Below are 6,000 nucleotides of genomic sequence, written 5' to 3'. Positions count from 1 at the left end.
TGGCTGTGTTACAGCAGAGTTAAAATGGAGATCCCTGCAGAAAGGACACGGGGAAGGTTGCAAAGAGACAGTTTTAGAGTGATGTGGCTGTGGCAGTGATGCTTAGGTGAAAGGAGGAGCTTCGTCATCTCTTGCTCTTCCTGCCTTCCTCCCCTCATAGTTCTTCAGTTGCTGACAAGTTGGTGACCCAGGATAGACAGCAGCAAACTGGGAACCCTATGGTGACCTAAGCGTCTCTGTGTGGTTGTGGAGTTTGTTTCTCAGAGGCTTCTGGAACCTATTTTTCTTTATGACCTTGTGTCTCTGTGAGCTCTGCTGGTCCTGTGACATGGGATGACTCTGCACCCGTGAGGAGCTTGTTAAAATCAGTGGGAACAGGGTGATGAATTTAAACTGGAAGTAGTCTGAGGACTCAAAAGTGTTGACTGAGATCCACATTTCCCCAGAGGGTGAAAAGAGTTCAGACTGGAAGATTTGGTTCTGTCTGCTGTTGAAACTTCTTGCCTGTTACTGTCTGGGTCTATGCTGTGCTGAAGTTTGGTTTGGCCATGTGCCTCTCTGGGGTTTGGGACTCTCATCATACTTGTTTTCCTGGCTGGATTTTGATTAGTTCAATAGTTCTATGAGTTTATTCTAACAAGATTCACAGGAAGAGACAGTAGCTTTGTTTCAGGAGATTTCATTTCCAGCTTTGCCTAATTTGTAAACTTCACTCATCACCAAGGCAATGTTGGAAAAGGAACATTAGCACTGGTGGTGATGCATGTCAGAATGAGGTGTCCTTTTTCCAGTGTTCTGGACATGAACAATAGGGAAATTAATGAATTAAATCAATGTATCTTTGAACTTCTCTAGTTTTGATTAAGAAACTTCATCTTTTACTTCTGAGCCCAGAGGAGAGGATTAATGGAGCTATGTCATTGCCCACTAGTCCGTCATAAACGCGGAAAATGTTATTTCAAAAGACCATTAGAGGAAATCTATGGAATGCAGAAGTGATAGGAGTTAAATTGCTTAATGCTAGCTATGTATAGTTTACATAGCATCTATATTTATTGGAGAATCTTTTCTCATTGCAATGAATTTTATTTTCAGATTGTGTTTTCTGTGGCACAGATAAATTAAAAAAAAAAAAAAAAAAATCATGCCTTTAGCTTCTTCTTGTGGAGAAGGAGAGAAGGCATTTGGCTGCCCTTGGGGGTGGCCGAGTGTGTTTCTGTTCAGGAGGCAAATCGCCTGGTCCTTCAGATTTCTTTGCTTTTTCCTCCTCACAGAAGTCTGGGTGAAAGTTTTTCCTTGACGTGTAAATAAATCCTTGAAATCCGCAAAAAAAAAATAATTAAAAATTACCCTCAGTAAGTTTGCAGATGACACCAAGTTGGGTGGGAGCGTTGATCTGCTCGAGGGTAGGGAGGCTCTGCAGAGAGACCTGGACAGGCTGGAGCCATGGGCTGAGGCCAACTGGGGGAGTTTCAATAAGGGCAAATGCCGGGGGCTGCCCTTGGGCCACAACAACCCCCAGCAGCGCTACAGGCTTGGGGAGGAGTGGCTGGAGATCTGCCAGTCAGAGAGGAACCTGGGGGGGTGATTGACAGCCGGCTGAACAGGAGCCAGCAGTGTGCCCAGGTGGCCAAGAAGGCCAATGGCATCCTGGCTTGTGTCAGCAATAGCGTGGCCAGCAGGGACAGGGAAGGGATCTGCCCCCTGTACTCGGCACTGCTGAGGCCGCACCTCGATGACTGTGTTCAGTTTTGGGCCCCTCACCCCAAAAAGGCCATTGAATGACTCGAGCGTGTCCAGAGAAGGGCAACGGAGCTGGTGCAGGGTCTGGAGCACAGGTCTGCTGGGGAGCGGCTGGGGGAACTGGGGGGGTTCAGTCTGGAGAAGAGGAGGCTGAGGGGAGACCTCATCGCCCTCTACAGCTCCCTGACAGGAGGGTGCAGAGAGGAGGGATGAGTCTCTTTAATCAAGTAATAAGTGATAGGACAAGAGGGAATGGCCTCAAGTTGCCCCAGGGAAGATTTAGACTGGATATCAGGAAGCATTTCTTTGCAGAAGAGGTTGTTGGGTGTTGGAATGGGCTGCCCAGGGCAGTGGTGGAGTCCCCATCCCTGGAGGGGTTTAAAAGTAGAGTCAACATAGCACTGAGGGATCTGGTGTAGTTGGGAACTGTCAGTGCTAGGTTAATGGTTGGACTGGATGATCTTCAAGGTCTTTTCCAATCAATTGATTCTGTGAACTCAGAGCAGATCTCCAGGCAGTCACCTAGTATACAATTAGAGAGCTCAGTTCTCACCCACATCAATGTTTAGCCAATTCCATTAGATTTGAATTCTTGCATTACACTGGGTTGAATGAGATCAGCATCATCACCATAAATGAACAGTCTCACAGGCAAGAAAATATGGCCACAGTTGAGGACGGTGTAAAGGTATACACATTGTCACAAGCGGCTGTGAAAACTGAGAAGCACATTATCAGTAGTGTGCAATATCCACAGCCAGTTATTTAGCACAGGTATGGTAAAGGCAAAAACAAAGTGCAAGAATAAAGTGCTGCAGTGTTTAAAGCTCGCATTCCAGATCCCTAAAAATATAAAGCGTAACTTAGTGCTATCATCACAGAGTAAATGTCTACTGTTCTGCTACTTTTATAGCATTTCTGTCCAGGTTGTCTAAAAAAAGTGTATTGCATATAAGTCTATCAGTCTATTTACCTTAATTGTTATTTCTGTCAACCCCCTTGGCTGTTAGCAAATATGATCAGTTAATGCTTTTCCCCCTGCATTGTAAGGACACATCAATGGTTGTTTATATCAATGGTTGCTTTGCCTGTTCGGGTACCTTCCCTTCTTCCCAGTTCTGCAGGTGCTGCTCAGGCAGTTTTCTTGGTTGATTTTCTCCTGAGACAGGGAGAAGTGTTAAACAGAGAGCAATGCTTATCTTGGAAGCTGTCATATAGAGGGTGCCATTTATTTTCGCACTCAACCACATATTGCCTTGCCTTGTAGATGTCAAAGGGACTCAAAACTTGACAGGAACCTGGGAGTTACTCAAGGACTTCATGCCAAACAAAAGCCCGTGTTATCTTGGGGAGTTTGCACATCTCCATGTTGGGGATGAATTTTGCATTAATAAGACCCATTTTTATTTTATTTCAAGATGTGGTAGTCAGCCATGATCAGTTGCAAGTTTAGGTGGTAGCTGTCATTTCAGAGCCTGGTTTTGCCCCCCTTTTTTTTTTTTGTCTTAAATTGACACTTTTTCACCATATATTTTTTTCCAAACACTGTTCCTATAATGTGACATTGGCAAACCAAGGAGAGCAATCCACTTTTCCCCTAATTAGTGGTGTTTTACTCCTTATTATTAGGAACTATGCTTGATAAATACACCGTTCCAGAGCAAAGATACTGTAGCCTTAAGAAAGGGGTTGCCTCACTTTCCTAAGGACCATGACTAAGGAGTTCCACAGCCCAGGCTTGGGGTTCTGCCTTTACTTTCCTCCTTATCCAATCCAGATAGTTTTCTTTTTTCCTGACACTGTATATACGACACTTATATATCACTGTATATATGACAAGTCCTAAATCTTCAGGGAATTCCCCAAGAACAGGAGAGATATAGGAAAACTGGTCTGCTGCATCACTTTTTTTATTTTAAATTGAGGCTAACCTTGTAGCATTGGGTCAGGGTGTATTTTGTTGAAAGCCGTCCTTTTCTTAACCATGGACATTCTTAACTTCCTATTTTCCTTTAAATTTTTCTTTCAAAACATTCCTCACAGAATTTAAAGGTTGAGAAATTCTGTTCTGAAGTACCAAACATAATAAACACGTAAACTATAAATTTTAGTAAATGTATCCAAACTATAATACGGACTGCCCGTATTGTATAAAATCAGGTTATGATCAAGAGTTTGAACTGAACTTTCAGTTTTTCCATGGATTTATCTTTATTGGAATTTGTTTTGGGTGCAGTACTTGTATGTTAGAGATGCTCATAACAAATTTTAGAAGCTCTGTCTCTTCTAGTGGCTGTAGTGCCTTCTGTACATCTCTCCTGGATTGAATCCCTCATAGCTACAGGTCTTGTTCAGCATTTTTTCTTCCTGTTAAGGCTCGCTCTTGGACTTAATTTTCCAGGTCTGGATGGAAAAAGAGGAGATGAATGGTGTTTCCTTACAACAGCAACGCTAGTAAGGCAGCATCTGTCCTGGAGCAGCTATGATATCGCTGCAGTCAGTGCAGTGCTATTTCACAGCAATTCACGTCTCCTGGGCTAGATTTTTCAGGTCTGTTCTTTGGGCTGTTCTGCCCAAAATACAGGTACCCCTACAAGCAGCAAGAAGTAATTATGTCTTCTGTGAGATGGGTCATTCCCCTAAGAACCAAGTGTGATATGATTTACTTGCACAGCAGGCTTGACAGAATCTCTTCTCTGACTTCATTCTTCTCACTCCAATGATCATGCAGCCAGTGCCAGTTTGTGTTGTCTTAAGCTCAGGAGGCGAAATGAGCAGACAGGCTTCTAAAGCACGAGAAGTGGCTTTGTGTGCCTGAAACCTTCAGCCAAGAGTGGTGTCCAACTGTTAGTAGGGAGAGTCAACATTTATCTAATTACCACCCGAGAATACATTTCCCGATTGCTGCATTGTGCTTTCTGGACTTGCAGCTGGCAGTATTTCTGTCAGTGTTTCTATGAGCTTTACTCGCTTCCTTTGGTTTTAATTTACAGATCAGCCATGCTCTCTCAAGGTTAAACCTACTTTGTCTGTCCCTTTGCAAACCAATTCTTCGCATTCTGTAGAAATTTAGCAAATGACAGAAAGTCCCATTCCAAGACAAATACGCAGCAGCTGCGGGGCTGGATTAAAGGAACTTAATGCACTTGCTTGTAATGCTGTTTTCGGGACACAAAGGTTATCTTTCTTTCAGCACTACCAGCAAAGAATAAACAGCCTATTGAGACAACGTCTAATGATGGCTTGTATAGGGAAAAGTAAATCTGGTGCTAATCTTTTCAATGAGTTAATCAAGTTACATCTAGCATACATAGCTTCATCTCCTACCTCATAGTTTAAACCTGGCTCATCCTGTTCTAACCTGAATCCCGACCCCTCTTGGACGCCTGCTCCTGTGAACTTGGCCAGCAAACCCACACCACCTTGTTTCCTCATCCATTTCTTCTTCTCTGTTACTTTTGAAGCTACAACCACCCCACCCGACATTGCTAAGAGCCATCTTTAACTTGTGCTTATTTCATCTGCTTAGCCTGACTACAGATTTTACTATCTCTTTCTCTGTGTGACCTCTCTTGTGTGCAGTGCGTTTTATCTCTTGTCCAGTCACTGGCTTGGCTTGCCTGAATGGCTACCAGTTTCTTCTTGACCTGTCAGCTGCCTGCGTGATGCTCTGCAGTACTTACTATGTGCAGCTACTCCACACTGTTGCTTCTCTTGGTCTGTCTCATTAGATAGCACATCTTAGCTCCTTTCCCGTGACTGATCCAATTCAAACTTCTAGTCCATTAACTCCCAGTTCCTCACGGTACCTCCCTGCCTACTTCTACACACTTCCTCCTCCAGCCTCTGTTTGCACAGTAACGTTATCTCAGCTATCTGAGGTCCTGTCCCCTCCACACCCTCTTCCATTGCTTTACTTGGCAGGGCATCTCAAGAAGAGTGTTTGTATGACATCCACAAACTGCTCTTCAGTTTCTCCTCCAAACTCAGCAATGTTTTTGTCCACAAGAAGCTGACTGAAAATGTTTTTATCATTTTATTCATCTCTCCATAAAATTTTGTGGGAAATTTTACTTCTGGTAGAAAGACCTAGAAATCTGGGGCAAAACCAGTCATGCTAGGTTGAAAAAAATGAATCTATGGCTTCTATCTGAAACCAGAAGTTTGGCACCTAATATGAAACCCAGTAATTTTTCATTGGAAAACCTGGTGGGGTTTTTTTGTTAAAATCGTGCTTATAATTTTTTTAAGCTACTC

Source organism: Athene noctua, chromosome 6, assembly GCF_965140245.1.
Source record: "Athene noctua chromosome 6, bAthNoc1.hap1.1, whole genome shotgun sequence".
Classification (NCBI taxonomy): Eukaryota; Metazoa; Chordata; class Aves; order Strigiformes; family Strigidae; genus Athene; species Athene noctua.
The sequence above is the reverse complement of the archived record's forward strand: the minus strand, read 5'-3'. Positions refer to the sequence as shown.